Raw genomic sequence first — 12,138 nt, forward strand, 5'->3', positions numbered from 1 at the left:
ATCCACCTTAGCATTAAAAATTATAAAAGATGATTTAACAAAATCAGTCTTACTTCCCCTAAGCATGTTTGGATATTAATTCATAGGAGTTATGATTTAGGGTTTCCCCAATAGCCACATATTTCTGTAACATTGTAAAAGGTGATGCTATTTTCTGTAATTTTCTAAAATAAAGTGTGTGTTTTGTATTATTTATAATAGCTATCTGATTTCAAGTGAGACCAGAGAAAAAAATAAACTTGTGCACTGTAATTTGTTTTGTACAGGAACATAGGATTTATTGAATGCTGTAATTTAACTTACTGCATATACAAACATCCTTAGGGAACAATAAAAAATCACACACACCACTTTGTCAGGTAAAACTGAGGTAGCAATGTGAGTAGCCAGGGAAATACGTTCCAAGTTCAAGGGATCCCTCTGTCACCACCTAACTCTTCTGGCAAGCTCTATAAGCAGAGGTTTTACCCTCTGAATCAGGACACATCGCTTCATGGTTTTCGGTAAAAGTTGTGGAATAAGTAACCTCACCAATAATTATAGGAATTGATGTGCATTTCAAAGAAATTAGAACAGCTTTAAATTTATCCCTACAATGCTCCTCCTGCTCCCAATTTGGAAGTGTTTCTTGACATGAAGAGAAATGGATGGAGTCTCTGAAGGAGAAGGAAACAGCATTTATTGAAAACCTGGTGCTCATTTCAAATTACATGAAAATGCCTATGTAGAAAAGTTTGAAAGAATACTGAAATTTTGGAAAGATAATGGGATTGTGCTTAATATTTTGTCTTTATGTGCATCTGTACTTCTCATTTTCCAACAATAATAATACATTGCTTGTAGTAGAGCTTGTTTTTTACAATATATCCATGTGCCCATCTGCATTTCCCAGCTCCCAGGGAATCTAAGATCATAAAACTATCTCTCAGTAATCAATCATCAAGGGAAGTGATGTGTTACTTCCTGTCTAGATAGTAAAAATTGGGTGTACTTTCTACTGTGGGCTCTCTCCCATGTGAGCTGCTAGAAACCCGGGATCTCTGGGTCTCTGCTTAGAAAAGAGCCTCACTAGCTTTACAAAAGACTGTAATATGAGCAATCAATAGTCTTTTTTGTGTGAAGCCACTGAGATTTGGGGACTTGCTTGTTGTCAGGGCACAGTCTATGTTACCCTGACTAATACCACTGTGTATTTTTAACATTTTCCTCTTCAATGTTCATGAGTTCACTTGAGGCAAGTAAAATTATTTGAGGAATATGAGGAATCTGAGATCTAGAGACATGGAATAACTTGCCTAAATAGGAAATGGTTGAACTTGGATTTTAATCCAGCTTTCATTTGAACTAATTTTTGTTAACCTAAAACTACTTTATTATATCAAATATAATGTGACTTGCATGTGACTGGAGCTACTATTTCTGGATCGAATCTCCCTGATATGTGAGCAAACATGATTGCTTTCATCCCCTTTTATCTTTATTTTTCAGTGAATCCCTGCAATGACCATCCTCATTTCATAAGTAAAGCCTCTTGTTCTATGAAGAAAAATCCAACCTCCCCAATTTAGAGTTAAAGTTTAATAAGGTACTACAATTTGTTTCCATATACAGCAGCAAACAATCTATTCTCTGAGAAATCTCTCTCCTCATTTCTTTTTTTAAAAATTTTAATGTTTATTTATTTTTGAGAGAGAGAGACAGAGCATGAGCCAGGGAGGGGCAGAGAAAGAGAGAGAGACACAGATCTGAAGCAGGCTCCAGGCTCTGAGCTGTCAGCACAGAATCTGACATGGAACTCGAACTCACAAACTGTGAGATCATGACCTGAGCTGAAGTCAGATGTTTAACTGACTGAGCTATCCACGTGCCTTCTCTCTCCTCATTTCTATTAAAGCTATGAGGAGGTAATTGGGAACAAATAGGGGCAGAAGCTTTGTGTCCTGGCTACTTGATGGTTCTGGAGAGACTTGGTCCTTTTTTGGACACATAATCCAAAATAATCCTTGAAAGCCCATCATGTAAAATAAGCTCTATGGACTTAACATTAAGAGAATCTGTAAATGGGGGCACCTGAATGGCTCAATCAGTTGAGTATTTGACTCTTGATTTCCACTTAGGTCATGATCCCAGAGTTATGTGATGGAGCCTTGCATCAGGCTCCACACGGAGCATAAAGTCTGCTTAAGATTCTCTCCCTCTCCCTCCCACCCCCTCTCGGCACCTTGGTTGCTCAGTTTGTTAAGTGTCTGACTCTTGACTTCAGATCAAGTCATGATATGGTTCATGAGTCCGAGCCCTGTACTGGGCTCCTCACTGTCAGTACAAAGTCTGCTTGGGATTCTCTTTCTTTTTCTCTCTGTCCCTCCTGTACTATCTCTTTCTCTCTCTCAAAATAAATAACTTAAAAAATTTTCTCTCCTTCTGTCCCCTTTCTGACTCTCTCTCTCTCCCTTAAATGAGTCAAAAATGTGTCAGTTTTTTAAAGGGGGGAAAAAAAAAAGGAAACCTAGCCCAGCTGTTCTTTGCTAAATTTTAATAGCATCTCCTATATTTTGAGAAATAAAATGTACCTTGAGAATTGTAACTGCTATGAAACTATTTGTGCAAAACTCAGTTTATTGCCTCAAGATACAGGGAACTAGTGACTTCAAATGGCAAAAAACCCTCCGTTTATGCCCAAGAAAGAGCCCTAAAACAGAGATGATGTTCCCTGAGTAGCTTCCAAGACAAATGTTTCAATATTTTGTAGATTTACAAACATAGGGACATCAAATCTCATATGAAAAGGAATCAGAAGATGAAACAAAAGTATAATGATATATACAGTAATTATTCTCTTGCAAGTAACTCAAAAATGCATCTGCACCACATTAGTTATGTGGCACTGGCTCCTGAACCTCTAGAGATATTTGTTTCCTCAACACGTTTGTTTCTGATAGACTGAACTAGAACATATAGAAACTACAGCTTAGCCTAAGCGCTCATGGATGCTTTTGTTTGAGTTTTTCAGAAAGTTGTCTTATTTATTTATGTGTATACTCCATTTTTGTGATGTCATGATTTCATTTTCTGTTAAAACCTTAGTGAAATGCAAGAAATATTATGCTAAGATTCAGACTGTCAAGAGTAATAACACTTTTCTTATTTTTATTAACATCTATCTATGTCAAAATAATTACTGCAGCAACATGCGGGGAAAATAAAATTTAAGAAAGGCCCAGAAAATGTTATCAAGCAAATACATCAGCCTGCATAAATTCATCAGATAGGTATTCATCTTGAGCACGGTAATCTTTTTGTCAAAATCATTCAAGTTTGTTCTAGTATATTTTTGCTGGTATTGTTATTAATCAAATATATAAGAACATCCAGCCCTTTTAACAGGGAAAATCTTCAAACCACAATACAGATGGAGTCATGCAAATAACTACAATGACCACAAGGTGGCAAAGTATACAAATCTACATCATTTATATGGGCTCTTCCAGAAGAAAAAATGTCTTTCAGCATGGGGGAGGGGGTTGGGGTAGGGCTTCTCTTATGATTGTCTGCTGGCTAGAGAATAGCAAAATTATACTAATTTCTCCAGATTTGGTAATTACTCCAAATTCTTGGTTCTTGAGATGAGTGTATGTATCATGTTACTATTCTAATTTATTATAAATTTTTTTCTTTTTAGAGCAAAACTCAATTTCTTAAATCCTAAATGTATATTTAAAAGGCAAAATTATTGGGTCCCTCTCTCACAACATTTTAAATCCATTTAATATGTATAAAACGAGTCAGTCGGAAAGTGGGCGTTATTGCTACACAGATTCAGAACCATGATGTGATTATATGATTAGTGCTAGTTATCACAAAATTACAGTTATTTATATTTCAAAAAATTTTGGTTTAGAGAAGCTAGATTATAAGATTTCTTAATATTGTTGTTCCCAAAATTCTGTGCTCTGGTTTCTCTTTTCCCTGCAATGTACTTTGAGCGATCAACCAGTTTTCAGTGACCTATAAAATAATGACTCTCCGATCTGCATTTGAAGTCCTGGCTTCCTGAGTCCTAGACCAGAAAACCTAAAATAGCCATCTGGATCTGCCATACACAGTTTATATTTAATATATTTAAATCTGATCTCATTATCTTTCTCCCAAAATGCCTACTCTTTTCATCTGATTTCTCTTCTGGTGATCCTGGGGCTGTGACATCCCAGTCAGAAACCTAGGACTGCCTAGTATCTTTTTTTTTTCCCCCAAGTTCCCTGTACCCTTCACAGTCTACATCCCACCTGCTTCATGGTCTCAGCCTTTGTGGATCTTCCATGGACTTCCCCCAAACCCACCATGTTGTCTCACCCTGTGTGCCCTTGCTCATACTGGTTTTTGTTACCTAGCTAGTGCTCCAGGGGTTCCCAGTTGATAAAAGCTTTCCGTACGCTTTCTACGTTATGTACTAAGTACCTTAGAAAATGTACATTCTTGTATTTGTCAATTCCACTTTTAAAAAGGATTAATGAGGCATCTGAGTGGCTTGGTTGGTTAAGCGACTGATTTCTATTCAGGTCATGATCGTACAGTTCCTTGTTCAAGCCTCGCATCAGGCCTCTGCACTGGCAGCATGGAGCCTGCTTGGGATTCTCTCTCTGCCCCTTCCTGGTGCTCTCTCTCTCTCTCTCACTCTCTCTCTCAAAAATAAATAAATAAACTTAAGGAAATTAACAAAAAGTTGGTCTGACATTTGTATTATTATTATTTATAAGAGAAAAAAACAAAACTTAAACAATGGAGAAAGAGTAAAATAAACTACAGTAAAAATCTAAGAAAGTTGTACAGCTATATGTCAATAGCATTTTCAAATACTGTTATTGTTTAGAAAAGCATTTCTTGTATAGTATTAAGGAAAATACAAAGTTTGGGGTAGTTGAGAGGACTCTGAAGCCAAGCTATCCGCCTCATATCCAGGTTCTGTCATTTTCTCACTTTAAGCTATTTATTCTCTCTACTCCTCAGCTTTCTGATCTATAAAATGAGGATATAACAGTAGCTCTGTTTTGAGGACTATATGAGTTAATGCATGTAAAGTGCTGACAGTGGCTGACACATAGTAAATGCTAAACAAAAGCCTGCTAATGTCATTGTTCAGGACTGGGGCTCTGATTCTAGGAAACCATTGACACCTGTGTTAACAGTTGTTTTGATCCATATTCCTTGACTAATTCTCTATGCTAATGTACTCTCAGGAAAATGATAAGGTAAATTTTTAAAAATTTATTTATTTATTTTGAGAGAGAAGGAGAGGGGAAAGGGGCAAAGAGAGGGGATAGAGAGAGAAAATCCCAAGCAGACTCCACACTGTCAACAAAGAGCCCAATGAGGGGTTCGAATCCACCAACCACGAGATCATGACCTGAGCTGAAATCAAGAGTCAGATGCTTAATTGACTGAGCCACCCAGGTGCCCTGATGAGGCAAATTATTAAACTAAGTTAAAAATATTCACCTTTGGTCTAAACGCAGGTCTCCCTAGAGAAATTGTTTGTAATTCAATAGAGGAAATTTGTTACATTTCAGTAACTGAACTGTTAAAGCACAATAATCTCCGTAGAGAAAGGTCTTGAAAAGATTATCCTCAAACTCGATGTTCTAGACAAAAGCAAGGTTTAATATTCCAGCTTTTGTTCTTGAAATAGAAACTATGATACACTTTTCCCAAATGAATATTAATGAATATAATTAAAAGCACATTATGATAGTCTACTGATTTATTCTGAGGGTAGCTGAAAATTCTTTAGATCAAAACCAAACTTAGACAAGTAGGTATGAAGGCCTTCATCTTTCTTGTGTTAACTATCTTCTGACATAAAAAATAGATAATTTTAGTTTGCTTAGTCAACTGATTAGAAATCACTGATAAGGTAATATAACTGTGAGGTTGTATGTCAAGATTTAAGACTTTAATATCCTCTTATCTCCTATTAAGCTTATAAAAATGGGACTTCTTCCAGAATATGGAGTAATATTAACCTGTTGAAATAAGCAAGTCTCCAAGTTAGTTCAGATAAGTTTTAATCTTGCAGCTATGGAATTCCTCATTCAACTTAAAAAAAATTGTGAGTTATATACTTTATAAATTCAAATTTAATTTAATTTCTGATCATACAAAAGGCCTCAGCTAAAATTGATTTTATCTGCTAACCATATCTGTAATCATACATGATATTATAAGGAATCCTGTCAAAGGGAAGAAAAAAGCTGCTTTCAAATTTGCAAAGCACATTCTCATCTCACTGATATAATTCATTTAACTGTTAGCTTTTCTAAAATTATTAAATATACTGAAATATATTACTTTCAGGTATTTTTTTTTTTTTACCATTTCATGCTTACCCTAATTCTACCCAAATAAAAATTTTCTAGAAAAGTTCCCCCTGCCCCCAACTCAGTTCATTATCCAATTTATGAGCTGTGGTACGTTAACTTGTGGTCTCAAAAAATATATATATCTATTTGTAAATAAGACTGAATAAACATAGGGGTGCATATATTATTTTGGATTATTATTTTCATTTTCTTTGGGTAAATATCCAGTAATGGAATTACTGGATCATATGGTAATTCTATTTTTAATTTAAAAATTTTTTTTAAGAAATGGCCATACTGTTGTCCACAGTTGCACCAATTTGCATTCCCACCAATTATTTACAACTGTGAAGATATCAAAGCAATCCAAGTGCCCATCCATAGAAGAATGGATAAGGAAGATGTGGTATATATCTACTATGGGATGTTACTCAGCCATAAAAAAGAATGAAATCTTGCCATTTGCAAAAACATGGATGGAGCTAGACGGTATAATGCTAAGTGAAATAAGTCAGTCAGAAAAACAAATACCACATGATTTCACTAATGTGTGGAATTTAAGAAACAAAACAAATGAACAAAGAAGAAAAACGAGACAAACAAAAAAACAGACTCTTAAATACAGAGAACAAATTGGTGGTTGCCAGAGGGGAGGTAGGTGGGAGGAAGGGTAAACTATACAAAAGGGATTAAAAGTATACTTTTTGTGATGAGGACTGAGTACTATGAAGAATTATTGAATCATTATATTCTACACCTGAAACTTGTATAACACTATGTTAATTATACTTCATGTTTAAATTATATATGTTTAAAATGTGTCTACATCCTAATTTCTTTAATTGATGAGTGTGACCTTATTTGGAAACTTAATCTTTACAGATATGACTAAATTAAAGGTGAGACCACCCTGGATTAGGGTAGCACTAAATTCAAGGACACATCTCCTTATAAGAAACACACAGAAGAGCCATACAAAGTAGAAGTTCATGTGAAAAGTGAAGGAGATATTGGAATTATGCAGCCATAATCCAAGGAATGCCTGGAGCCACTAGAGCTGGAAGAAGAAAGGTACACCCCTCTAGAACCTTCAGAGGGAGCACAGCCTTGCCAACAAGTTGATTTTGGACCCTTGGTCTCCAGCATTATGATAGAATACATTTCTGTTGTTGTAAGCCAACAAGTTTTTTTGTTAATGCACCCTAGAAAACTAATACATGAACAATCTCTAAAAATTCATTAAATAGAAGAATTAGTTTGGTTAAATATATGAAAGTTTGTTCATCCTGTTTCCTTAGAGGTCTGTTTGTATCATATTTTATTTCTTTGGAAAGAAAATTAAATTTTCAATATAGGGCACCTGGGTGGCTCAGTCAGTTGAGCATCAGACTTCAGCTCAGGTCATGATCTCACAGCTCGTAAGTTCAAGCCCCGCATTGGGCTCTGTGCTGACCGCTCAGACTGGAGCCTGCTTTGGATTCTGTGTCTCCTTCTCTCTCTGCCCCTCCTCCACTCATGCTCTGTCTGTCTCTCACTCAAAAATAAATAAAAACATTAAAAATTAAAAAAATAAAATTTCAATATAATATTACCTGCGTTGATTAAACAAGTAAATTTAAGTCTTTATTTCATGTTAAGATTTGCTGCTTACATTTTAGTAAAAGATTGAATGTGGATGAAACTTTTCTTTAAGTAGGTGCCACACCTGAGGGGTTTGAACTCAAGACCCTGACATCAAGAGAGGCGTACTCTACTGACTGAGCCAGCCAGGCGTGCCTAAATGTGGAACAAACAATATTTGATAGGCGTTTTCTAAGAGTAATTTTCCGCACAGTCTAACTCTCTGTGCTTCAATGATGGCTTCATTTCTGGAAATCATTTTGGGAAAAATCAAATTATAATTTGGGGTCTACTTTAACTTTTAATCTCACAGTTGATTGCCTATCTGACTCTAGCTGTTAGGGTAGTGGAACAATGAATTCTTCCTTGACAGGTCACTTGAACCTGGAAGATAAAAGGATCCATCAAAAGATTCCGGGTCCCATGTCTGATCCCAATCCTCTCTCCTCTCCACCACACCATAGGACAGGGATGCCATGAGACAGGGGAGGGATGAAAGAGAGAGAGAGAGAGAAGAGAGAAAGTGAGCTGAGTTCATATGCCTAAGAAAAGTAACAGGAAAGGTGCTTGTCTGGCTCAGTTGGTGAAGCATCTGACTCTTGATTTTGGTTTTGGCTCAGTTCATGATCTCAACATTAGTGGATTTAAGCCCCATGTTGGGCTCCGCACTGACCTTGTGGATACTGCTTGGGAGTCTCTATCTCTACCTCTCCCGCTGTCCCTCCCCCACTTACGTGCATGTGTGTGAGCTCTCTCTTTCTCCCTCTCTCTCTCTGTCTCTCTCTCCCCAAGCCTAAATAAATCAACTTTAAACCAAAAAGGTGACTGGGGAATTGAGATATGGACAGCTAAACTGAAAGAGTATTAAGCAGGTGATGGAAGCAAGTTTGACCTAGTAAGAAATGCCCAAGGTTGAACAGACTAAAGAAATGTCAAAGAGGTCAGGAATATCTAACATCTCATTTCATTCTGTCTGCTATGATGTAACCCCATTCTATGATCCCTAAACAAATAATAACAGCCAACATTTATTAGATGTTTACTGTATATCAGGCAGCTTACTTTCCTATGTTTACTTTATGCTCTTGACACCTCTATGAAGTAGCAACTATTATGGACCCAGTCTTCAGGAAACATTCACAAAGCACAGATGCCTCATGGAAATGATAATTTGGGGGAAATTAGAGGCTATGTTTCACATCAGGTAATACAGACTGGAAAAAAACACAAGGAGATAAAAATTTTTTTAGCAGGAAGAGGTATCACACTGGGAGAAATATTAGACTACCCCAGGAATTTCCAGGAAATCCTGGACAAAACACTAGTTTCCTACATCACAAAAAAAATTTATTAATTTTTACAGGATAGAGTGGCTCAACTAGGTGGCAAGACTTAAATATAGTTAGGCAACTGATATAAAAATGTTATAAGCCAATGCTGATGAACCAGTTCATAGAACATGATAAACGTAAATAATGACTTAATTTTCTTTTCTGTATTTTTTTTCTAATTCTAAGTATTTTTGTTAGAACAAACTGAGACACTTTCCAATTTTGTAAACACTTGTTTTTACAATACTGAGATATGGCAAAACAGAAAAGAAAAAGCCTTAAACAAATTTACATAGATTTTTCTGGTTAAGTGTTGTAAACCTTGATCACAAGGAACACAGTCTCCACCCTGGACACAGTTCTTTTCTCTAAGAATACACTTAGTGTTTGTTGCAATACATTCTTACATTAAGATCTAATTCTAGATACTTAAGAAAACCTCCACAGAAGTTGGTAGGTTGTTGTGTTTAACCAGACATCGATGTTTATGTAGCCTGTGAGTGGAAAACTATTAATCAGTAGAGTGTTGTTTGAGCTGATTAAACCAGTAAGAGCTGTTTGTTATTGAGATGAGTCAAAAGGAAAATAGCCAATCTGTGCTGGGATGTATTGGCTTCCACTCCCTTCTCTTTTGTCGTCACTGCCTTTTACCTTGCAAGGGCCACCACACAGTGCTCTTCAAGGACCTCCGGTCCCCTGAGAAAGCCCATCAAGGCCAGAACCTTACCTGGCTTCAGAGATATTCCCCTGCTGTGGCAGCTTTTGCGCACTTCATGACGGAGCTGTGGGGGTTCACTCCCCAAGCCTAAAAATCAAAGGAAAAGAAATAAGTATAAATTCCAGCTTCTGGACAGATTCAACATCAGTTCTGGGGACCTTTCTCCAGCCTTACTTAAAATGCCAGGCATACATTTTTAAAAATGCTAAGAATCTCTGAAGAAAGAAAATCATGTCAGGGACCCTGTGCTCTAATTAATTTTGCCATTGTTCCTTTTAAAGTTAGAAGGCAGTGCAGCACTTCTCAAACTGGTTGTGGTAAAGAATCAGGTTTTTTTTGTTTGTTTTAATTTCCAATTCAAGGGATAATTATACTTTTGGAAAATATAGTAGAAATGAATTACTTTAGGGGCACCTGGGTGGTCCAGTCTGTTAAGGTTCTGACTCTTGATCTTGGCTCAGGTCATGATCTCATGAATCGTGATTTCAAGCCCCATGTTGGGCTCCACACTGATAGTGCAGAGCCTGCTTGGGATTCCCTCTCTCTCCACCTCTCTCTCTCTCATTTTCTCTCTCTCTCTCTCTCTGCCCTTCCCGTGTGCATGCTCTCTCTCTCTCTCTCTCAAAATAAATAAATAAATAAATAAATAAATAAATAAATAAATAAAATGAATTATTATATAAATAAAAACAAGGACAACAAAATGCATGTTCACTTTTTAGTTATTATAGTCAACAACATAAATACTATCAAATTGCCATAAAAATACCTAAACACTTATGATTTCTGTACTCATCTTGTGGTGGTCCAAGACCAGACCTAATCCATAGATTTCACTTTTTATAGGACTGCATTAGTGCCTTGGTTGGAGTTTTAATTTTATAGATAAGTGAAAACTATTGATTTTTTTAATTAAAATAATTTTCTGACAGCAGGGATTGATTCTTACAGAAACCTCCTGTTCTCCATATGCCTTTCTACTTAACATTAGAGCCTAAAAATATGAAGGGAAAAGGAGAAGTGTGTGAATAACTCCAGCTGATGTTTTTAATGGATCAATAGGACTCTAAAATTGTTTTGATTCCCAAAATAGTTTCTCAGCTCTTCTGAGAAGTGGTCTTATCACTTCTTTGCCAACTAAACTTTTCTCCCTACTAAACTTGGGACAAAATAAGCTATGTTTGTAGTGTTAGCACCTACACCAAGTGTTTTCCCACAAATACACAATACTATTTGCCCTAAAACATAACAAAAAGAAAAAGCGGAAATAGAGAATTAAGCACCTGTGTATGATTAAGAGCTTGGTCTTCGGAGCCAGACTATCTAGCTTCAAATCCTGATCCCATCAATTATTAGCTGTGTGGCCTTGGGTAAGTTACTTAATTTCTTTATATATCCATCCCCTATCTGTAAGTTAAAAATATATAAAACACCTATCATATAACCTTTAAAGAGTTATGGCAGAGTTAAATGAAATGCTTAGGATTTGCACCTTTGTTACTTAAATCTCATATGCTATTATTGTTTAGACATTTGTTTTAGGCTTTATGCTGAAGCATATTATCAAGATTGCTTTGATGACTAGGATTCAAGAAATCTAAACTTTGGTTTCTTGGTCCAATCAAAATGGGGTAAACACATTCTACCCTGTTTCTTCCCCCCAAGAGAAACTAAAACTCCTGGACATAATGCATACAGCAGCTATCAGGGGACTCTGAAAATTAAATGGTAGCAGGCAGATTGGGAAAGGAAACCAGAACATGAAGTACCACCAAATCAGCAATGAGTTTCCCATTTTTTGCTTTTCTGGTAACTCTTGGCAATGAACTCTAAGGCACCCCGACACGGGACTATGCATGAATGTGAATGGAAACAGCTCCAAGAGAAGCTCTCTATTTCTTAGCTAATGGGCAGGAAAGCCTCCCTCAAAATTCTTCTTTTTTCTATTATCTTTCATCTCAGGTAACCCTAAAACAGCAGTGATAGCAATGGTAATGACAGCCTGGCAGGCACTTAACACTTAAATGAAGAAGGCTTCTCCTTGACCAGAAGAATTCTGGTCCCAAGAGTGTAAGTAAGGACCCCATTGTCTTTTTCTCCGTATCTCCTCTTGCGG

This window comes from Hyaena hyaena, unplaced genomic scaffold (genome assembly GCF_003009895.1).
Source record: "Hyaena hyaena isolate Hyena2069 unplaced genomic scaffold, ASM300989v1 scaffold_567, whole genome shotgun sequence".
Classification (NCBI taxonomy): Eukaryota; Metazoa; Chordata; class Mammalia; order Carnivora; family Hyaenidae; genus Hyaena; species Hyaena hyaena.